The sequence below is a fragment of the Elephas maximus genome, chromosome 18 (genome assembly GCF_024166365.1).
Source record: "Elephas maximus indicus isolate mEleMax1 chromosome 18, mEleMax1 primary haplotype, whole genome shotgun sequence".
In the NCBI taxonomy this organism is placed as follows: Eukaryota; Metazoa; Chordata; class Mammalia; order Proboscidea; family Elephantidae; genus Elephas; species Elephas maximus.
Genome location: NC_064836.1, coordinates 3,275,492 through 3,300,884, shown reverse-complemented (window position 1 = coordinate 3,300,884; position 25,393 = coordinate 3,275,492).

Below are 25,393 nucleotides of genomic sequence, written 5' to 3'. Positions count from 1 at the left end.
TGCTTACCCTACTGTAATCTGTTCGATTCTATTCGAAACACTTGAACGCGATTCGAATTGATTCGGGTCGTATCGGCTCGATTCAGCTCCTTTCTGCTCCATTAGACTCGATTCAGTTCTACTCGGCTCTTTTCTGCTCTATTCAGCTCTGATCGGCAGTATTCGACTCTATTTGACTCTAGTCTACTCCTCTCCACTCCACTCTATTCTTTCTGTTCTCTTCGATTCTACCGTACTCTACCCTAACCTTACCTGCACCTGCACTAATCTATTTGATTCAGCTCGACACGTTTCAATGCGAATCGACATGATTCGTCTCGATTCATCTCGAATTTGGTCGATTCGGGTGTATTCAGCTCTGTTCGGCTCTTTTCGGCTCTTCGGTCTATTCACCTCTATTTGACTCTATTCTATTCTACTCTACTCTACTTAATTCTATTTTATTCTTTCTATTGCATTCTGTTCCGTGCTAGTCTAACCTCTCCTACCCTACCCTCCTCTACTCTAATCTATACGATTCAATTCAATGTATTTCGTCGCGATTCCATGTGATTAGGCTTGAATCGGCTCCATTTAGCTCTCTTTGGCTTGAATCGGGTCCATTCGCCTCAATTCTGCTCGATTCAGCATAATTAGGCTCGATTAAAACTTACTGAGCTCTAATCAGCTCTTTTCTACTATATTTGTCTCTATTTGGCTCCATTCGACTCCATTCCACACCAGTCTACTCCATTCTACACTATTCTATTCTGTTCTACCCTACTCTAATCTATTCTAATCGATTCGATTCATCGCGATTCGTCTCATTTCCTCTCCACTCGACTCGATTCGGCTTGAATTGGGTCTCTTCATCCATATTCTGCACTACTCCACTCTGACGATTCTACTCTACTCATCTCTACTCCATTCTACTCTTTGTATTCTCTTCTGTTCTGCTCTATTCAATTGCACTGTGCCTTACCCACTGAATCCCTCCCTAAGCTACACTACTCTAATCTATTCAATTTAATTCGATTCCATTCAATTCAATACTATTCTACCCTCTTAGACACAGTTCAAAGGGATTCGGTGAAAGTCCACGAGTTTCGACAGGTTTTGGTTGGATTTCATGGAATTGGACGAAATTCGATGCAGTAGGATGCGATTAGGTGTGTTTTATCTCGATTTAGCTCGGTTCATTTTGTTTGTCTCTAGTTGGCTCTTTTCAGCTCCATTCGGCTACTTTCAGCTCGAATATGGTCGATTTGACTCGATTCGACTCAATTTGCCTTGATTCCGCTCGATTCGGCCCTATTTGGCCCTATTCGGTGCTCTTCAGCTCTATTCCACTCTTTTCTACTCTAGTCATCTCTGTCCGACTCCATTCGACTCCATTCCACACCATTCTACTCCATTCTACACTATCCTATTCTGCAGAACCCTAACCCACCCCACCCTATCCTAATCTAGTCTCTTATTTTCTCTTCTCTTCTGTGGTATTCTATTCTCTTTTTCTATTTTCTCTATTTCATCCTATGATACACTACCATAACCTACACTGAAGTATGTCATTCTATTCTTTTTATTCTATTTTCTCTGTTCCACCGCATGCTACCCTACCCTATGCTACCCACCTAGTCATTGGGAGTACTTAATAAGGGTACTAATTAAGGGTACTAGTTATGGCAAGGGTAATAATTAACACAAGGTTACTAGTTCAGGCTACTAGTTGAAGCCAGGGCACTAGATAAGGCTACTAGTTGAGCTCAGATTCACTAGTTAGGGGTATTAGTGAATGCCAGGGTACTAGTGAAGGGTCCTAGTTCAGACAGAAGTCCTTGTTGAGGGTACTGTTTTAGTCAAGGTTACTGTAAATTGCTCCTATTGAAGAGAAGGGTCCTAGTTAGGGGTACATGTTAAGGTACGGGTACAAGTTAGGGTGACTAGTTAAGGCCAGTTTACTGGTTCAGGCAAGGCTACTAGTTAAGGTAAGTTTGCAAGATAGGGTTACTAGTTCAGGCACGTTTACTTGTTAAGGCAAGGCTACTAGTTAGGGGTACTAGTTAAGGTAAGTTTACAAGATAGGGTTACTCGTTCAGGCCAGTTTACTAGTTAAGGCAAGGCTACTAGTTAGGGCTACTGGTTAAGGCAAGGGTACTGTTAGGGCTGCTACATAAGGCAGGGCACTAGTTAAGGCAAGGCTACTAGTTCAGGGTACTAATTAAGGCAGGGGCACTAGTTATGGCTCCTAGTTAAGGCAAGGGTACCAGTTTGGGGTCCTAATTCAGGGTACTTGTCAAGACAAGGGTACTATTCAAGGCTACTTGTCTAAGCTACTGATCTATGCCACTATTCTAGCTGACTTGGCTGGGTTACTAGTCTAGGCTACTACTCTAGCCTTCTCTTGTCTACTCTACTCTAGTCTACCTTAGTCTACCCTAGTCCACCCTATCAGAAACTCCCGTGCCATAACCCTTCTAATCTGTTTGATTTGATTCGATTCAAAGCATTTCGATGCCATTGGACACGACTAGGCTCGAAGCTGCTCGATTCGGCTCGATTCAGCACCATTAGCTCGATTCAGCTCGATTATCCTCGTTTCCACGTGATTCGGCTCTGTTCAGCCTTTGTCGTCCCTATTCAGCTCGATTCCACTCTTTTCTACTCTATTCGTCTCTATTTCACTCCATTCTATTCATTCCACACAATTCGACTCTATTCTGCTCTACCCTACCCTACCCTACCCTACTCTAATTGACTCTAATCTCTCTGATGCGATTCATCTCCTTTTATCCCCATCCTGCTATATTCAGCTCTATTCGACTCGATGCTACTCTACTCTATTGTACTCTAGTCTACTCTTCTGTAGTCTAGTCTAGTCTACTCTCTTCTATTCTATTGTATGTTTTCTATTCTGTTCTGTTCTATTCTACTCTATTGTACCGTACCCTATGCTATCCGACTCTAATCGATTCTACTCCATTTGATTGGGTATGATTCGACCCATTTTGAAGTGATTCAGCTCGATTTGGCTCTATTCTACTCTATTCCCCTTCTACTATACTCTAGTCTACTCTTTTCTGTATTCTTTCTGTAATGTTCTGTTCTATTCTATTCTGTCTGATTCTATTCTACTCTAGTCTACCCTACCCTACCATACGCGAACATCCCCTACTCCAATCTATTCAATTTGAGTTGACGAATTTTGACACAATTCAGATCGAATCGGTTCGATTCGTGTCCGCTTGGCTCGAACAGAATAGATTCAGCTTGATTCGGGTCGATTCGGCTCCATTAGACTCGATTCAATGAATTTGGCTCGATTCGGATTGATTAGGTTCAAATGAGCTCGATTCGGCCCTCTTTGGACCTATTCAGCACTATTTGGCTCTATTCGGCTCTTTTCTACTCCATTCGACTCCATTCAATTCCATCGCACACCATTCTACTCCATTCTACACTATTCTACTCTACCCTACTCTAATTTACTGTAATTGATTCGGTGGGATTCCATGCAATTTGTCTCCTTTCATCTCCATTCGGCTCGATTCGACTCTATTCTACGCTACTCTCCTCTACACTGTTCTGCTCTACTCTACTTTTATCTACTCCATTCTATTGTGTTCTATTCCGTTCTACCGTGTTCAATTCTATTCTAATCTATTCTATCATAAAGTACTCTAATATATGTTGCTGGATTCAGTTGCATTCATTTCAATGCGATTGGCTCAAATCGGCTCCATTCCACTCCATTCATCCCCATTCGTCTCGAAGCGCTTCCATTCGGCTCTATTCGGCTCTAATAGCCTCTACTCGACTTTATTAGACTCTACTCAACTCTATTATCTCTTTTCAACTCCATTTGACTCCATTCGACTCCAGTCAACTCCATTCTACAGAATTCTACTTCATCCTACTCTATTCTCTGTTATATTGCGTAGTAGTCGACCCTACTCTAAACGAAAAATGTGTTTTATTAGAGTAGTAGTCAATTCGAATCGATTGGATTGGATTTGACTTGAATTGTTGGGATTCAATGCAATTCGACGGGATTCGACGCTATACGGCACGGTTCTGAGGGATTCGGCGTGATTCGTCTTGATTTCTATCGATTCAGCTAATTTTAGCTCTATTTGGCTCTGTTTGGCAATATTGGACTCTATTCTACTCTAGTCTTTGATACTCTACTCGACCCTATTCTATTCTTTCAGTTCGGTTCTGTTCTATTCTATTCTGTTCTACTACATTCTATTCTACCCTACCCTACCCTTGCTTACCCTACTGTAATCTGTTCGATTCTATTCGAAACACTTGAACGCGATTCGAATTGATTCGGGTCGTATCGGCTCGATTCAGCTCCTTTCTGCTCCATTAGACTCGATTCAGTTCTACTCGGCTCTTTTCTGCTCTATTCAGCTCTGATCGGCAGTATTCGACTCTATTTGACTCTAGTCTACTCCTCTCCACTCCACTCTATTCTTTCTGTTCTCTTCGATTCTACCGTACTCTACCCTAACCTTACCTGCACCTGCACTAATCTATTTGATTCAGCTCGACACGTTTCAATGCGAATCGACATGATTCGTCTCGATTCATCTCGAATTTGGTCGATTCGGGTGTATTCAGCTCTGTTCGGCTCTTTTCGGCTCTTCGGTCTATTCACCTCTATTTGACTCTATTCTATTCTACTCTACTCTACTTAATTCTATTTTATTCTTTCTATTGCATTCTGTTCCGTGCTAGTCTAACCTCTCCTACCCTACCCTCCTCTACTCTAATCTATACGATTCAATTCAATGTATTTCGTCGCGATTCCATGTGATTAGGCTTGAATCGGCTCCATTTAGCTCTCTTTGGCTTGAATCGGGTCCATTCGCCTCAATTCTGCTCGATTCAGCATAATTAGGCTCGATTAAAACTTACTGAGCTCTAATCAGCTCTTTTCTACTATATTTGTCTCTATTTGGCTCCATTCGACTCCATTCCACACCAGTCTACTCCATTCTACACTATTCTATTCTGTTCTACCCTACTCTAATCTATTCTAATCGATTCGATTCATCGCGATTCGTCTCATTTCCTCTCCACTCGACTCGATTCGGCTTGAATTGGGTCTCTTCATCCATATTCTGCACTACTCCACTCTGACGATTCTACTCTACTCATCTCTACTCCATTCTACTCTTTGTATTCTCTTCTGTTCTGCTCTATTCAATTGCACTGTGCCTTACCCACTGAATCCCTCCCTAAGCTACACTACTCTAATCTATTCAATTTAATTCGATTCCATTCAATTCAATACTATTCTACCCTCTTAGACACAGTTCAAAGGGATTCGGTGAAAGTCCACGAGTTTCGACAGGTTTTGGTTGGATTTCATGGAATTGGACGAAATTCGATGCAGTAGGATGCGATTAGGTGTGTTTTATCTCGATTTAGCTCGGTTCATTTTGTTTGTCTCTAGTTGGCTCTTTTCAGCTCCATTCGGCTACTTTCAGCTCGAATATGGTCGATTTGACTCGATTCGACTCAATTTGCCTTGATTCCGCTCGATTCGGCCCTATTTGGCCCTATTCGGTGCTCTTCAGCTCTATTCCACTCTTTTCTACTCTAGTCATCTCTGTCCGACTCCATTCGACTCCATTCCACACCATTCTACTCCATTCTACACTATCCTATTCTGCAGAACCCTAACCCACCCCACCCTATCCTAATCTAGTCTCTTATTTTCTCTTCTCTTCTGTGGTATTCTATTCTCTTTTTCTATTTTCTCTATTTCATCCTATGATACACTACCATAACCTACACTGAAGTATGTCATTCTATTCTTTTTATTCTATTTTCTCTGTTCCACCGCATGCTACCCTACCCTATGCTACCCACCTAGTCATTGGGAGTACTTAATAAGGGTACTAATTAAGGGTACTAGTTATGGCAAGGGTAATAATTAACACAAGGTTACTAGTTCAGGCTACTAGTTGAAGCCAGGGCACTAGATAAGGCTACTAGTTGAGCTCAGATTCACTAGTTAGGGGTATTAGTGAATGCCAGGGTACTAGTGAAGGGTCCTAGTTCAGACAGAAGTCCTTGTTGAGGGTACTGTTTTAGTCAAGGTTACTGTAAATTGCTCCTATTGAAGAGAAGGGTCCTAGTTAGGGGTACATGTTAAGGTACGGGTACAAGTTAGGGTGACTAGTTAAGGCCAGTTTACTGGTTCAGGCAAGGCTACTAGTTAAGGTAAGTTTGCAAGATAGGGTTACTAGTTCAGGCACGTTTACTTGTTAAGGCAAGGCTACTAGTTAGGGGTACTAGTTAAGGTAAGTTTACAAGATAGGGTTACTCGTTCAGGCCAGTTTACTAGTTAAGGCAAGGCTACTAGTTAGGGCTACTGGTTAAGGCAAGGGTACTGTTAGGGCTGCTACATAAGGCAGGGCACTAGTTAAGGCAAGGCTACTAGTTCAGGGTACTAATTAAGGCAGGGGCACTAGTTATGGCTCCTAGTTAAGGCAAGGGTACCAGTTTGGGGTCCTAATTCAGGGTACTTGTCAAGACAAGGGTACTATTCAAGGCTACTTGTCTAAGCTACTGATCTATGCCACTATTCTAGCTGACTTGGCTGGGTTACTAGTCTAGGCTACTACTCTAGCCTTCTCTTGTCTACTCTACTCTAGTCTACCTTAGTCTACCCTAGTCCACCCTATCAGAAACTCCCGTGCCATAACCCTTCTAATCTGTTTGATTTGATTCGATTCAAAGCATTTCGATGCCATTGGACACGACTAGGCTCGAAGCTGCTCGATTCGGCTCGATTCAGCACCATTAGCTCGATTCAGCTCGATTATCCTCGTTTCCACGTGATTCGGCTCTGTTCAGCCTTTGTCGTCCCTATTCAGCTCGATTCCACTCTTTTCTACTCTATTCGTCTCTATTTCACTCCATTCTATTCATTCCACACAATTCGACTCTATTCTGCTCTACCCTACCCTACCCTACCCTACTCTAATTGACTCTAATCTCTCTGATGCGATTCATCTCCTTTTATCCCCATCCTGCTATATTCAGCTCTATTCGACTCGATGCTACTCTACTCTATTGTACTCTAGTCTACTCTTCTGTAGTCTAGTCTAGTCTACTCTCTTCTATTCTATTGTATGTTTTCTATTCTGTTCTGTTCTATTCTACTCTATTGTACCGTACCCTATGCTATCCGACTCTAATCGATTCTACTCCATTTGATTGGGTATGATTCGACCCATTTTGAAGTGATTCAGCTCGATTTGGCTCTATTCTACTCTATTCCCCTTCTACTATACTCTAGTCTACTCTTTTCTGTATTCTTTCTGTAATGTTCTGTTCTATTCTATTCTGTCTGATTCTATTCTACTCTAGTCTACCCTACCCTACCATACGCGAACATCCCCTACTCCAATCTATTCAATTTGAGTTGACGAATTTTGACACAATTCAGATCGAATCGGTTCGATTCGTGTCCGCTTGGCTCGAACAGAATAGATTCAGCTTGATTCGGGTCGATTCGGCTCCATTAGACTCGATTCAATGAATTTGGCTCGATTCGGATTGATTAGGTTCAAATGAGCTCGATTCGGCCCTCTTTGGACCTATTCAGCACTATTTGGCTCTATTCGGCTCTTTTCTACTCCATTCGACTCCATTCAATTCCACTGCACACCATTCTACTCCATTCTACACTATTCTACTCTACCCTACTCTAATTTACTGTAATTGATTCGGTGGGATTCCATGCAATTTGTCTCCTTTCATCTCCATTCGGCTCGATTCGACTCTATTCTACGCTACTCTCCTCTACACTGTTCTGCTCTACTCTACTTTTATCTACTCCATTCTATTGTGTTCTATTCCGTTCTACCGTGTTCAATTCTATTCTAATCTATTCTATCATAAAGTACTCTAATATATGTTGCTGGATTCAGTTGCATTCATTTCAATGCGATTGGCTCAAATCGGCTCCATTCCACTCCATTCATCCCCATTCGTCTCGAAGCGCTTCCATTCGGCTCTATTCGGCTCTAATAGCCTCTACTCGACTTTATTAGACTCTACTCAACTCTATTATCTCTTTTCAACTCCATTTGACTCCATTCGACTCCAGTCAACTCCATTCTACAGAATTCTACTTCATCCTACTCTATTCTCTGTTATATTGCGTAGTAGTCGACCCTACTCTAAACGAAAAATGTGTTTTATTAGAGTAGTAGTCAATTCGAATCGATTGGATTGGATTTGACTTGAATTGTTGGGATTCAATGCAATTCGACGGGATTCGACGCTATACGGCACGGTTCTGAGGGATTCGGCGTGATTCGTCTTGATTTCTATCGATTCAGCTAATTTTAGCTCTATTTGGCTCTGTTTGGCAATATTGGACTCTATTCTACTCTAGTCTTTGATACTCTACTCGACCCTATTCTATTCTTTCAGTTCGGTTCTGTTCTATTCTATTCTGTTCTACTACATTCTATTCTACCCTACCCTACCCTTGCTTACCCTACTGTAATCTGTTCGATTCTATTCGAAACACTTGAACGCGATTCGAATTGATTCGGGTCGTATCGGCTCGATTCAGCTCCTTTCTGCTCCATTAGACTCGATTCAGTTCTACTCGGCTCTTTTCTGCTCTATTCAGCTCTGATCGGCAGTATTCGACTCTATTTGACTCTAGTCTACTCCTCTCCACTCCACTCTATTCTTTCTGTTCTCTTCGATTCTACCGTACTCTACCCTAACCTTACCTGCACCTGCACTAATCTATTTGATTCAGCTCGACACGTTTCAATGCGAATCGACATGATTCGTCTCGATTCATCTCGAATTTGGTCGATTCGGGTGTATTCAGCTCTGTTCGGCTCTTTTCGGCTCTTCGGTCTATTCACCTCTATTTGACTCTATTCTATTCTACTCTACTCTACTTAATTCTATTTTATTCTTTCTATTGCATTCTGTTCCGTGCTAGTCTAACCTCTCCTACCCTACCCTCCTCTACTCTAATCTATACGATTCAATTCAATGTATTTCGTCGCGATTCCATGTGATTAGGCTTGAATCGGCTCCATTTAGCTCTCTTTGGCTTGAATCGGGTCCATTCGCCTCAATTCTGCTCGATTCAGCATAATTAGGCTCGATTAAAACTTACTGAGCTCTAATCAGCTCTTTTCTACTATATTTGTCTCTATTTGGCTCCATTCGACTCCATTCCACACCAGTCTACTCCATTCTACACTATTCTATTCTGTTCTACCCTACTCTAATCTATTCTAATCGATTCGATTCATCGCGATTCGTCTCATTTCCTCTCCACTCGACTCGATTCGGCTTGAATTGGGTCTCTTCATCCATATTCTGCACTACTCCACTCTGACGATTCTACTCTACTCATCTCTACTCCATTCTACTCTTTGTATTCTCTTCTGTTCTGCTCTATTCAATTGCACTGTGCCTTACCCACTGAATCCCTCCCTAAGCTACACTACTCTAATCTATTCAATTTAATTCGATTCCATTCAATTCAATACTATTCTACCCTCTTAGACACAGTTCAAAGGGATTCGGTGAAAGTCCACGAGTTTCGACAGGTTTTGGTTGGATTTCATGGAATTGGACGAAATTCGATGCAGTAGGATGCGATTAGGTGTGTTTTATCTCGATTTAGCTCGGTTCATTTTGTTTGTCTCTAGTTGGCTCTTTTCAGCTCCATTCGGCTACTTTCAGCTCGAATATGGTCGATTTGACTCGATTCGACTCAATTTGCCTTGATTCCGCTCGATTCGGCCCTATTTGGCCCTATTCGGTGCTCTTCAGCTCTATTCCACTCTTTTCTACTCTAGTCATCTCTGTCCGACTCCATTCGACTCCATTCCACACCATTCTACTCCATTCTACACTATCCTATTCTGCAGAACCCTAACCCACCCCACCCTATCCTAATCTAGTCTCTTATTTTCTCTTCTCTTCTGTGGTATTCTATTCTCTTTTTCTATTTTCTCTATTTCATCCTATGATACACTACCATAACCTACACTGAAGTATGTCATTCTATTCTTTTTATTCTATTTTCTCTGTTCCACCGCATGCTACCCTACCCTATGCTACCCACCTAGTCATTGGGAGTACTTAATAAGGGTACTAATTAAGGGTACTAGTTATGGCAAGGGTAATAATTAACACAAGGTTACTAGTTCAGGCTACTAGTTGAAGCCAGGGCACTAGATAAGGCTACTAGTTGAGCTCAGATTCACTAGTTAGGGGTATTAGTGAATGCCAGGGTACTAGTGAAGGGTCCTAGTTCAGACAGAAGTCCTTGTTGAGGGTACTGTTTTAGTCAAGGTTACTGTAAATTGCTCCTATTGAAGAGAAGGGTCCTAGTTAGGGGTACATGTTAAGGTACGGGTACAAGTTAGGGTGACTAGTTAAGGCCAGTTTACTGGTTCAGGCAAGGCTACTAGTTAAGGTAAGTTTGCAAGATAGGGTTACTAGTTCAGGCACGTTTACTTGTTAAGGCAAGGCTACTAGTTAGGGGTACTAGTTAAGGTAAGTTTACAAGATAGGGTTACTCGTTCAGGCCAGTTTACTAGTTAAGGCAAGGCTACTAGTTAGGGCTACTGGTTAAGGCAAGGGTACTGTTAGGGCTGCTACATAAGGCAGGGCACTAGTTAAGGCAAGGCTACTAGTTCAGGGTACTAATTAAGGCAGGGGCACTAGTTATGGCTCCTAGTTAAGGCAAGGGTACCAGTTTGGGGTCCTAATTCAGGGTACTTGTCAAGACAAGGGTACTATTCAAGGCTACTTGTCTAAGCTACTGATCTATGCCACTATTCTAGCTGACTTGGCTGGGTTACTAGTCTAGGCTACTACTCTAGCCTTCTCTTGTCTACTCTACTCTAGTCTACCTTAGTCTACCCTAGTCCACCCTATCAGAAACTCCCGTGCCATAACCCTTCTAATCTGTTTGATTTGATTCGATTCAAAGCATTTCGATGCCATTGGACACGACTAGGCTCGAAGCTGCTCGATTCGGCTCGATTCAGCACCATTAGCTCGATTCAGCTCGATTATCCTCGTTTCCACGTGATTCGGCTCTGTTCAGCCTTTGTCGTCCCTATTCAGCTCGATTCCACTCTTTTCTACTCTATTCGTCTCTATTTCACTCCATTCTATTCATTCCACACAATTCGACTCTATTCTGCTCTACCCTACCCTACCCTACCCTACTCTAATTGACTCTAATCTCTCTGATGCGATTCATCTCCTTTTATCCCCATCCTGCTATATTCAGCTCTATTCGACTCGATGCTACTCTACTCTATTGTACTCTAGTCTACTCTTCTGTAGTCTAGTCTAGTCTACTCTCTTCTATTCTATTGTATGTTTTCTATTCTGTTCTGTTCTATTCTACTCTATTGTACCGTACCCTATGCTATCCGACTCTAATCGATTCTACTCCATTTGATTGGGTATGATTCGACCCATTTTGAAGTGATTCAGCTCGATTTGGCTCTATTCTACTCTATTCCCCTTCTACTATACTCTAGTCTACTCTTTTCTGTATTCTTTCTGTAATGTTCTGTTCTATTCTATTCTGTCTGATTCTATTCTACTCTAGTCTACCCTACCCTACCATACGCGAACATCCCCTACTCCAATCTATTCAATTTGAGTTGACGAATTTTGACACAATTCAGATCGAATCGGTTCGATTCGTGTCCGCTTGGCTCGAACAGAATAGATTCAGCTTGATTCGGGTCGATTCGGCTCCATTAGACTCGATTCAATGAATTTGGCTCGATTCGGATTGATTAGGTTCAAATGAGCTCGATTCGGCCCTCTTTGGACCTATTCAGCACTATTTGGCTCTATTCGGCTCTTTTCTACTCCATTCGACTCCATTCAATTCCACTGCACACCATTCTACTCCATTCTACACTATTCTACTCTACCGTACTCTAATTTACTGTAATTGATTCGGTGGGATTCCATGCAATTTGTCTCCTTTCATCTCCATTCGGCTCGATTCGACTCTATTCTACGCTACTCTCCTCTACACTGTTCTGCTCTACTCTACTTTTATCTACTCCATTCTATTGTGTTCTATTCCGTTCTACCGTGTTCAATTCTATTCTAATCTATTCTATCATAAAGTACTCTAATATATGTTGCTGGATTCAGTTGCATTCATTTCAATGCGATTGGCTCAAATCGGCTCCATTCCACTCCATTCATCCCCATTCGTCTCGAAGCGCTTCCATTCGGCTCTATTCGGCTCTAATAGCCTCTACTCGACTTTATTAGACTCTACTCAACTCTATTATCTCTTTTCAACTCCATTTGACTCCATTCGACTCCAGTCAACTCCATTCTACAGAATTCTACTTCATCCTACTCTATTCTCTGTTATATTGCGTAGTAGTCGACCCTACTCTAAACGAAAAATGTGTTTTATTAGAGTAGTAGTCAATTCGAATCGATTGGATTGGATTTGACTTGAATTGTTGGGATTCAATGCAATTCGACGGGATTCGACGCTATACGGCACGGTTCTGAGGGATTCGGCGTGATTCGTCTTGATTTCTATCGATTCAGCTAATTTTAGCTCTATTTGGCTCTGTTTGGCAATATTGGACTCTATTCTACTCTAGTCTTTGATACTCTACTCGACCCTATTCTATTCTTTCAGTTCGGTTCTGTTCTATTCTATTCTGTTCTACTACATTCTATTCTACCCTACCCTACCCTTGCTTACCCTACTGTAATCTGTTCGATTCTATTCGAAACACTTGAACGCGATTCGAATTGATTCGGGTCGTATCGGCTCGATTCAGCTCCTTTCTGCTCCATTAGACTCGATTCAGTTCTACTCGGCTCTTTTCTGCTCTATTCAGCTCTGATCGGCAGTATTCGACTCTATTTGACTCTAGTCTACTCCTCTCCACTCCACTCTATTCTTTCTGTTCTCTTCGATTCTACCGTACTCTACCCTAACCTTACCTGCACCTGCACTAATCTATTTGATTCAGCTCGACACGTTTCAATGCGAATCGACATGATTCGTCTCGATTCATCTCGAATTTGGTCGATTCGGGTGTATTCAGCTCTGTTCGGCTCTTTTCGGCTCTTCGGTCTATTCACCTCTATTTGACTCTATTCTATTCTACTCTACTCTACTTAATTCTATTTTATTCTTTCTATTGCATTCTGTTCCGTGCTAGTCTAACCTCTCCTACCCTACCCTCCTCTACTCTAATCTATACGATTCAATTCAATGTATTTCGTCGCGATTCCATGTGATTAGGCTTGAATCGGCTCCATTTAGCTCTCTTTGGCTTGAATCGGGTCCATTCGCCTCAATTCTGCTCGATTCAGCATAATTAGGCTCGATTAAAACTTACTGAGCTCTAATCAGCTCTTTTCTACTATATTTGTCTCTATTTGGCTCCATTCGACTCCATTCCACACCAGTCTACTCCATTCTACACTATTCTATTCTGTTCTACCCTACTCTAATCTATTCTAATCGATTCGATTCATCGCGATTCGTCTCATTTCCTCTCCACTCGACTCGATTCGGCTTGAATTGGGTCTCTTCATCCATATTCTGCACTACTCCACTCTGACGATTCTACTCTACTCATCTCTACTCCATTCTACTCTTTGTATTCTCTTCTGTTCTGCTCTATTCAATTGCACTGTGCCTTACCCACTGAATCCCTCCCTAAGCTACACTACTCTAATCTATTCAATTTAATTCGATTCCATTCAATTCAATACTATTCTACCCTCTTAGACACAGTTCAAAGGGATTCGGTGAAAGTCCACGAGTTTCGACAGGTTTTGGTTGGATTTCATGGAATTGGACGAAATTCGATGCAGTAGGATGCGATTAGGTGTGTTTTATCTCGATTTAGCTCGGTTCATTTTGTTTGTCTCTAGTTGGCTCTTTTCAGCTCCATTCGGCTACTTTCAGCTCGAATATGGTCGATTTGACTCGATTCGACTCAATTTGCCTTGATTCCGCTCGATTCGGCCCTATTTGGCCCTATTCGGTGCTCTTCAGCTCTATTCCACTCTTTTCTACTCTAGTCATCTCTGTCCGACTCCATTCGACTCCATTCCACACCATTCTACTCCATTCTACACTATCCTATTCTGCAGAACCCTAACCCACCCCACCCTATCCTAATCTAGTCTCTTATTTTCTCTTCTCTTCTGTGGTATTCTATTCTCTTTTTCTATTTTCTCTATTTCATCCTATGATACACTACCATAACCTACACTGAAGTATGTCATTCTATTCTTTTTATTCTATTTTCTCTGTTCCACCGCATGCTACCCTACCCTATGCTACCCACCTAGTCATTGGGAGTACTTAATAAGGGTACTAATTAAGGGTACTAGTTATGGCAAGGGTAATAATTAACACAAGGTTACTAGTTCAGGCTACTAGTTGAAGCCAGGGCACTAGATAAGGCTACTAGTTGAGCTCAGATTCACTAGTTAGGGGTATTAGTGAATGCCAGGGTACTAGTGAAGGGTCCTAGTTCAGACAGAAGTCCTTGTTGAGGGTACTGTTTTAGTCAAGGTTACTGTAAATTGCTCCTATTGAAGAGAAGGGTCCTAGTTAGGGGTACATGTTAAGGTACGGGTACAAGTTAGGGTGACTAGTTAAGGCCAGTTTACTGGTTCAGGCAAGGCTACTAGTTAAGGTAAGTTTGCAAGATAGGGTTACTAGTTCAGGCACGTTTACTTGTTAAGGCAAGGCTACTAGTTAGGGGTACTAGTTAAGGTAAGTTTACAAGATAGGGTTACTCGTTCAGGCCAGTTTACTAGTTAAGGCAAGGCTACTAGTTAGGGCTACTGGTTAAGGCAAGGGTACTGTTAGGGCTGCTACATAAGGCAGGGCACTAGTTAAGGCAAGGCTACTAGTTCAGGGTACTAATTAAGGCAGGGGCACTAGTTATGGCTCCTAGTTAAGGCAAGGGTACCAGTTTGGGGTCCTAATTCAGGGTACTTGTCAAGACAAGGGTACTATTCAAGGCTACTTGTCTAAGCTACTGATCTATGCCACTATTCTAGCTGACTTGGCTGGGTTACTAGTCTAGGCTACTACTCTAGCCTTCTCTTGTCTACTCTACTCTAGTCTACCTTAGTCTACCCTAGTCCACCCTATCAGAAACTCCCGTGCCATAACCCTTCTAATCTGTTTGATTTGATTCGATTCAAAGCATTTCGATGCCATTGGACACGACTAGGCTCGAAGCTGCTCGATTCGGCTCGATTCAGCACCATTAGCTCGATTCAGCTCGATTATCCTCGTTTCCACGTGATTCGGCTCTGTTCAGCCTTTGTCGTCCCTATTCAGCTCGATTCCACTCTTTTCTACTCTATTCGTCTCTATTTCACTCCATTCTATTCATTCCACACAATTCGACTCTATTCTGCTCTACCCTACCCTACCCTACCCTACTCTAATTGACTCTAATCTCTCTGATGCGATTCATCTCCTTTTATCCCCATCCTGCTATATTCAGCTCTATTCGACTCGATGCTACTCTACTCTATTGTACTCTAGTCTACTCTTCTGTAGTCTAGTCTAGTCTACTCTCTTCTATTCTATTGTATGTTTTCTATTCTGTTCTGTTCTATTCTACTCTATTGTACCGTACCCTATGCTATCCGACTCTAATCGATTCTACTCCATTTGATTGGGTATGATTCGACCCATTTTGAAGTGATTCAGCTCGATTTGGCTCTATTCTACTCTATTCCCCTTCTACTATACTCTAGTCTACTCTTTTCTGTATTCTTTCTGTAATGTTCTGTTCTATTCTATTCTGTCTGATTCTATTCTACTCTAGTCTACCCTACCCTACCATACGCGAACATCCCCTACTCCAATCTATTCAATTTGAGTTGACGAATTTTGACACAATTCAGATCGAATCGGTTCGATTCGTGTCCGCTTGGCTCGAACAGAATAGATTCAGCTTGATTCGGGTCGATTCGGCTCCATTAGACTCGATTCAATGAATTTGGCTCGATTCGGATTGATTAGGTTCAAATGAGCTCGATTCGGCCCTCTTTGGACCTATTCAGCACTATTTGGCTCTATTCGGCTCTTTTCTACTCCATTCGACTCCATTCAATTCCACTGCACACCATTCTACTCCATTCTACACTATTCTACTCTACCCTACTCTAATTTACTGTAATTGATTCGGTGGGATTCCATGCAATTTGTCTCCTTTCATCTCCATTCGGCTCGATTCGACTCTATTCTACGCTACTCTCCTCTACACTGTTCTGCTCTACTCTACTTTTATCTACTCCATTCTATTGTGTTCTATTCCGTTCTACCGTGTTCAATTCTATTCTAATCTATTCTATCATAAAGTACTCTAATATATGTTGCTGGATTCAGTTGCATTCATTTCAATGCGATTGGCTCAAATCGGCTCCATTCCACTCCATTCATCCCCATTCGTCTCGAAGCGCTTCCATTCGGCTCTATTCGGCTCTAATAGCCTCTACTCGACTTTATTAGACTCTACTCAACTCTATTATCTCTTTTCAACTCCATTTGACTCCATTCGACTCCAGTCAACTCCATTCTACAGAATTCTACTTCATCCTACTCTATTCTCTGTTATATTGCGTAGTAGTCGACCCTACTCTAAACGAAAAATGTGTTTTATTAGAGTAGTAGTCAATTCGAATCGATTGGATTGGATTTGACTTGAATTGTTGGGATTCAATGCAATTCGACGGGATTCGACGCTATACGGCACGGTTCTGAGGGATTCGGCGTGATTCGTCTTGATTTCTATCGATTCAGCTAATTTTAGCTCTATTTGGCTCTGTTTGGCAATATTGGACTCTATTCTACTCTAGTCTTTGATACTCTACTCGACCCTATTCTATTCTTTCAGTTCGGTTCTGTTCTATTCTATTCTGTTCTACTACATTCTATTCTACCCTACCCTACCCTTGCTTACCCTACTGTAATCTGTTCGATTCTATTCGAAACACTTGAACGCGATTCGAATTGATTCGGGTCGTATCGGCTCGATTCAGCTCCTTTCTGCTCCATTAGACTCGATTCAGTTCTACTCGGCTCTTTTCTGCTCTATTCAGCTCTGATCGGCAGTATTCGACTCTATTTGACTCTAGTCTACTCCTCTCCACTCCACTCTATTCTTTCTGTTCTCTTCGATTCTACCGTACTCTACCCTAACCTTACCTGCACCTGCACTAATCTATTTGATTCAGCTCGACACGTTTCAATGCGAATCGACATGATTCGTCTCGATTCATCTCGAATTTGGTCGATTCGGGTGTATTCAGCTCTGTTCGGCTCTTTTCGGCTCTTCGGTCTATTCACCTCTATTTGACTCTATTCTATTCTACTCTACTCTACTTAATTCTATTTTATTCTTTCTATTGCATTCTGTTCCGTGCTAGTCTAACCTCTCCTACCCTACCCTCCTCTACTCTAATCTATACGATTCAATTCAATGTATTTCGTCGCGATTCCATGTGATTAGGCTTGAATCGGCTCCATTTAGCTCTCTTTGGCTTGAATCGGGTCCATTCGCCTCAATTCTGCTCGATTCAGCATAATTAGGCTCGATTAAAACTTACTGAGCTCTAATCAGCTCTTTTCTACTATATTTGTCTCTATTTGGCTCCATTCGACTCCATTCCACACCAGTCTACTCCATTCTACACTATTCTATTCTGTTCTACCCTACTCTAATCTATTCTAATCGATTCGATTCATCGCGATTCGTCTCATTTCCTCTCCACTCGACTCGATTCGGCTTGAATTGGGTCTCTTCATCCATATTCTGCACTACTCCACTCTGACGATTCTACTCTACTCATCTCTACTCCATTCTACTCTTTGTATTCTCTTCTGTTCTGCTCTATTCAATTGCACTGTGCCTTACCCACTGAATCCCTCCCTAAGCTACACTACTCTAATCTATTCAATTTAATTCGATTCCATTCAATTCAATACTATTCTACCCTCTTAGACACAGTTCAAAGGGATTCGGTGAAAGTCCACGAGTTTCGACAGGTTTTGGTTGGATTTCATGGAATTGGACGAAATTCGATGCAGTAGGATGCGATTAGGTGTTTTATCTCGATTTAGCTCGGTTCATTTTGTTTGTCTCTAGTTGGCTCTTTTCAGCTCCATTCGGCTACTTTCAGCTCGAATATGGTCGATTTGACTCGATTCGACTCAATTTGCCTTGATTCCGCTCGATTCGGCCCTATTTGGCCCTATTCGGTGCTCTTCAGCTCTATTCCACTCTTTTCTACTCTAGTCATCTCTGTCCGACTCCATTCGACTCCATTCCACACCATTCTACTCCATTCTACACTATCCTATTCTGCAGAACCCTAACCCACCCCACCCTATCCTAATCTAGTCTCTTATTTTCTCTTCTCTTCTGTGGTATTCTATTCTCTTTTTCTATTTTCTCTATTTCATCCTATGATACACTACCATAACCTACACTGAAGTATGTCATTCTATTCTTTTTATTCTATTTTCTCTGTTCCACCGCATGCTACCCTACCCTATGCTACCCACCTAGTCATTGGGAGTACTTAATAAGGGTACTAATTAAGGGTACTAGTTATGGCAAGGGTAATAATTAACACAAGGTTACTAGTTCAGGCTACTAGTTGAAGCCAGGGCACTAGATAAGGCTACTAGTTGAGCTCAGATTCACTAGTTAGGGGTATTAGTGAATGCCAGGGTACTAGTGAAGGGTCCTAGTTCAGACAGAAGTCCTTGTTGAGGGTACTGTTTTAGTCAAGGTTACTGTAAATTGCTCCTATTGAAGAGAAGGGTCCTAGTTAGGGGTACATGTTAAGGTACGGGTACAAGTTAGGGTGACTAGTTAAGGCCAGTTTACTGGTTCAGGCAAGGCTACTAGTTAAGGTAAGTTTGCAAGATAGGGTTACTAGTTCAGGCACGTTTACTTGTTAAGGCAAGGCTACTAGTTAGGGGTACTAGTTAAGGTAAGTTTACAAGATAGGGTTACTCGTTCAGGCCAGTTTACTAGTTAAGGCAAGGCTACTAGTTAGGGCTACTGGTTAAGGCAAGGGTACTGTTAGGGCTGCTACATAAGGCAGGGCACTAGTTAAGGCAAGGCTACTAGTTCAGGGTACTAATTAAGGCAGGGGCACTAGTTATGGCTCCTAGTTAAGGCAAGGGTACCAGTTTGGGGTCCTAATTCAGGGTACTTGTCAAGACAAGGGTACTATTCAAGGCTACTTGTCTAAGCTACTGATCTATGCCACTATTCTAGCTGACTTGGCTGGGTTACTAGTCTAGGCTACTACTCTAGCCTTCTCTTGTCTACTCTACTCTAGTCTACCTTAGTCTACCCTAGTCCACCCTATCAGAAACTCCCGTGCCATAACCCTTCTAATCTGTTTGATTTGATTCGATTCAAAGCATTTCGATGCCATTGGACACGACTAGGCTCGAAGCTGCTCGATTCGGCTCGATTCAGCACCATTAGCTCGATTCAGCTCGATTATCCTCGTTTCCACGTGATTCGGCTCTGTTCAGCCTTTGTCGTCCCTATTCAGCTCGATTCCACTCTTTTCTACTCTATTCGTCTCTATTTCACTCCATTCTATTCATTCCACACAATTCGACTCTATTCTGCTCTACCCTACCCTACCCTACCCTACTCTAATTGACTCTAATCTCTCTGATGCGATTCATCTCCTTTTATCCCCATCCTGCTATATTCAGCTCTATTCGACTCGATGCTACTCTACTCTATTGTACTCTAGTCTACTCTTCTGTAGTCTAGTCTAGTCTACTCTCTTCTATTCTATTGTATGTTTTCTATTCTGTTCTGTTCTATTCTACTCTATTGTACCGTACCCTATGCTATCCGACTCTAATCGATTCTACTCCATTTGATTGGGTATGATTCGACCCATTTTGAAGTGATTCAGCTCGATTTGGCTCTATTCTACTCTATTCCCCTTCTACTATACTCTAGTCTACTCTTTTCTGTATTCTTTCTGTAATGTTCTGTTCTATTCTATTCTGTCTGATTCTATTCTACTCTAGTCTACCCTACCCTACCATACGCGAACATCCCCTACTCCAATCTATTCAATTTGAGTTGACGAATTTTGACACAATTCAGATCGAATCGGTTCGATTCGTGTCCGCTTGGCTCGAACAGAATAGATTCAGCTTGATTCGGGTCGATTCGGCTCCATTAGACTCGATTCAATGAATTTGGCTCGATTCGGATTGATTAGGTTCAAATGAGCTCGATTCGGCCCTCTTTGGACCTATTCAGCACTATTTGGCTCTATTCGGCTCTTTTCTACTCCATTCGACTCCATTCAATTCCACTGCACACCATTCTACTCCATTCTACACTATTCTACTCTACCCTACTCTAATTTACTGTAATTGATTCGGTGGGATTCCATGCAATTTGTCTCCTTTCATCTCCATTCGGCTCGATTCGACTCTATTCTACGCTACTCTCCTCTACACTGTTCTGCTCTACTCTACTTTTATCTACTCCATTCTATTGTGTTCTATTCCGTTCTACCGTGTTCAATTCTATTCTAATCTATTCTATCATAAAGTACTCTAATATATGTTGCTGGATTCAGTTGCATTCATTTCAATGCGATTGGCTCAAATCGGCTCCATTCCACTCCATTCATCCCCATTCGTCTCGAAGCGCTTCCATTCGGCTCTATTCGGCTCTAATAGCCTCTACTCGACTTTATTAGACTCTACTCAACTCTATTATCTCTTTTCAACTCCATTTGACTCCATTCGACTCCAGTCAACTCCATTCTACAGAATTCTACTTCATCCTACTCTATTCTCTGTTATATTGCGTAGTAGTCGACCCTACTCTAAACGAAAAATGTGTTTTATTAGAGTAGTAGTCAATTCGAATCGATTGGATTGGATTTGACTTGAATTGTTGGGATTCAATGCAATTCGACGGGATTCGACGCTATACGGCACGGTTCTGAGGGATTCGGCGTGATTCGTCTTGATTTCTATCGATTCAGCTAATTTTAGCTCTATTTGGCTCTGTTTGGCAATATTGGACTCTATTCTACTCTAGTCTTTGATACTCTACTCGACCCTATTCTATTCTTTCAGTTCGGTTCTGTTCTATTCTATTCTGTTCTACTACATTCTATTCTACCCTACCCTACCCTTGCTTACCCTACTGTAATCTGTTCGATTCTATTCGAAACACTTGAACGCGATTCGAATTGATTCGGGTCGTATCGGCTCGATTCAGCTCCTTTCTGCTCCATTAGACTCGATTCAGTTCTACTCGGCTCTTTTCTGCTCTATTCAGCTCTGATCGGCAGTATTCGACTCTATTTGACTCTAGTCTACTCCTCTCCACTCCACTCTATTCTTTCTGTTCTCTTCGATTCTACCGTACTCTACCCTAACCTTACCTGCACCTGCACTAATCTATTTGATTCAGCTCGACACGTTTCAATGCGAATCGACATGATTCGTCTCGATTCATCTCGAATTTGGTCGATTCGGGTGTATTCAGCTCTGTTCGGCTCTTTTCGGCTCTTCGGTCTATTCACCTCTATTTGACTCTATTCTATTCTACTCTACTCTACTTAATTCTATTTTATTCTTTCTATTGCATTCTGTTCCGTGCTAGTCTAACCTCTCCTACCCTACCCTCCTCTACTCTAATCTATACGATTCAATTCAATGTATTTCGTCGCGATTCCATGTGATTAGGCTTGAATCGGCTCCATTTAGCTCTCTTTGGCTTGAATCGGGTCCATTCGCCTCAATTCTGCTCGATTCAGCATAATTAGGCTCGATTAAAACTTACTGAGCTCTAATCAGCTCTTTTCTACTATATTTGTCTCTATTTGGCTCCATTCGACTCCATTCCACACCAGTCTACTCCATTCTACACTATTCTATTCTGTTCTACCCTACTCTAATCTATTCTAATCGATTCGATTCATCGCGATTCGTCTCATTTCCTCTCCACTCAACTCGATTCGGCTTGAATTGGGTCTCTTCATCCATATTCTGCACTACTCCACTCTGACGATTCTACTCTACTCATCTCTACTCCATTCTACTCTTTGTATTCTCTTCTGTTCTGCTCTATTCAATTGCACTGTGCCTTACCCACTGAATCCCTCCCTAAGCTACACTACTCTAATCTATTCAATTTAATTCGATTCCATTCAATTCAATACTATTCTACCCTCTTAGACACAGTTCAAAGGGATTCGGTGAAAGTCCACGAGTTTCGACAGGTTTTGGTTGGATTTCATGGAATTGGACGAAATTCGATGCAGTAGGATGCGATTAGGTGTGTTTTATCTCGATTTAGCTCGGTTCATTTTGTTTGTCTCTAGTTGGCTCTTTTCAGCTCCATTCGGCTACTTTCAGCTCGAATATGGTCGATTTGACTCGATTCGACTCAATTTGCCTTGATTCCGCTCGATTCGGCCCTATTTGGCCCTATTCGGTGCTCTTCAGCTCTATTCCACTCTTTTCTACTCTAGTCATCTCTGTCCGACTCCATTCGACTCCATTCCACACCATTCTACTCCATTCTACACTATCCTATTCTGCAGAACCCTAACCCACCCCACCCTATCCTAATCTAGTCTCTTATTTTCTCTTCTCTTCTGTGGTATTCTATTCTCTTTTTCTATTTTCTCTATTTCATCCTATGATACACTACCATAACCTACACTGAAGTATGTCATTCTATTCTTTTTATTCTATTTTCTCTGTTCCACCGCATGCTACCCTACCCTATGCTACCCACCTAGTCATTGGGAGTACTTAATAAGGGTACTAATTAAGGGTACTAGTTATGGCAAGGGTAATAATTAACACAAGGTTACTAGTTCAGGCTACTAGTTGAAGCCAGGGCACTAGATAAGGCTACTAGTTGAGCTCAGATTCACTAGTTAGGGGTATTAGTGAATGCCAGGGTACTAGTGAAGGGTCCTAGTTCAGACAGAAGTCCTTGTTGAGGGTACTGTTTTAGTCAAGGTTACTGTAAATTGCTCCTATTGAAGAGAAGGGTCCTAGTTAGGGGTACATGTTAAGGTACGGGTACAAGTTAGGGTGACTAGTTAAGGCCAGTTTACTGGTTCAGGCAAGGCTACTAGTTAAGGTAAGTTTGCAAGATAGGGTTACTAGTTCAGGCACGTTTACTTGTTAAGGCAAGGCTACTAGTTAGGGGTACTAGTTAAGGTAAGTTTACAAGATAGGGTTACTCGTTCAGGCCAGTTTACTAGTTAAGGCAAGGCTACTAGTTAGGGCTACTGGTTAAGGCAAGGGTACTGTTAGGGCTGCTACATAAGGCAGGGCACTAGTTAAGGCAAGGCTACTAGTTCAGGGTACTAATTAAGGCAGGGGCACTAGTTATGGCTCCTAGTTAAGGCAAGGGTACCAGTTTGGGGTCCTAATTCAGGGTACTTGTCAAGACAAGGGTACTATTCAAGGCTACTTGTCTAAGCTACTGATCTATGCCACTATTCTAGCTGACTTGGCTGGGTTACTAGTCTAGGCTACTACTCTAGCCTTCTCTTGTCTACTCTACTCTAGTCTACCTTAGTCTACCCTAGTCCACCCTATCAGAAACTCCCGTGCCATAACCCTTCTAATCTGTTTGATTTGATTCGATTCAAAGCATTTCGATGCCATTGGACACGACTAGGCTCGAAGCTGCTCGATTCGGCTGATTCAGCACCATTAGCTCGATTCAGCTCGATTATCCTCGTTTCCACGTGATTCGGCTCTGTTCAGCCTTTGTCGTCCCTATTCAGCTCGATTCCACTCTTTTCTACTCTATTCGTCTCTATTTCACTCCATTCTATTCATTCCACACAATTCGACTCTATTCTGCTCTACCCTACCCTACCCTACCCTACTCTAATTGACTCTAATCTCTCTGATGCGATTCATCTCCTTTTATCCCCATCCTGCTATATTCAGCTCTATTCGACTCGATGCTACTCTACTCTATTGTACTCTAGTCTACTCTTCTGTAGTCTAGTCTAGTCTACTCTCTTCTATTCTATTGTATGTTTTCTATTCTGTTCTGTTCTATTCTACTCTATTGTACCGTACCCTATGCTATCCGACTCTAATCGATTCTACTCCATTTGATTGGGTATGATTCGACCCATTTTGAAGTGATTCAGCTCGATTTGGCTCTATTCTACTCTATTCCCCTTCTACTATACTCTAGTCTACTCTTTTCTGTATTCTTTCTGTAATGTTCTGTTCTATTCTATTCTGTCTGATTCTATTCTACTCTAGTCTACCCTACCCTACCATACGCGAACATCCCCTACTCCAATCTATTCAATTTGAGTTGACGAATTTTGACACAATTCAGATCGAATCGGTTCGATTCGTGTCCGCTTGGCTCGAACAGAATAGATTCAGCTTGATTCGGGTCGATTCGGCTCCATTAGACTCGATTCAATGAATTTGGCTCGATTCGGATTGATTAGGTTCAAATGAGCTCGATTCGGCCCTCTTTGGACCTATTCAGCACTATTTGGCTCTATTCGGCTCTTTTCTACTCCATTCGACTCCATTCAATTCCACTGCACACCATTCTACTCCATTCTACACTATTCTACTCTACCCTACTCTAATTTACTGTAATTGATTCGGTGGGATTCCATGCAATTTGTCTCCTTTCATCTCCATTCGGCTCGATTCGACTCTATTCTACGCTACTCTCCTCTACACTGTTCTGCTCTACTCTACTTTTATCTACTCCATTCTATTGTGTTCTATTCCGTTCTACCGTGTTCAATTCTATTCTAATCTATTCTATCATAAAGTACTCTAATATATGTTGCTGGATTCAGTTGCATTCATTTCAATGCGATTGGCTCAAATCGGCTCCATTCCACTCCATTCATCCCCATTCGTCTCGAAGCGCTTCCATTCGGCTCTATTCGGCTCTAATAGCCTCTACTCGACTTTATTAGACTCTACTCAACTCTATTATCTCTTTTCAACTCCATTTGACTCCATTCGACTCCAGTCAACTCCATTCTACAGAATTCTACTTCATCCTACTCTATTCTCTGTTATATTGCGTAGTAGTCGACCCTACTCTAAACGAAAAATGTGTTTTATTAGAGTAGTAGTCAATTCGAATCGATTGGATTGGATTTGACTTGAATTGTTGGGATTCAATGCAATTCGACGGGATTCGACGCTATACGGCACGGTTCTGAGGGATTCGGCGTGATTCGTCTTGATTTCTATCGATTCAGCTAATTTTAGCTCTATTTGGCTCTGTTTGGCAATATTGGACTCTATTCTACTCTA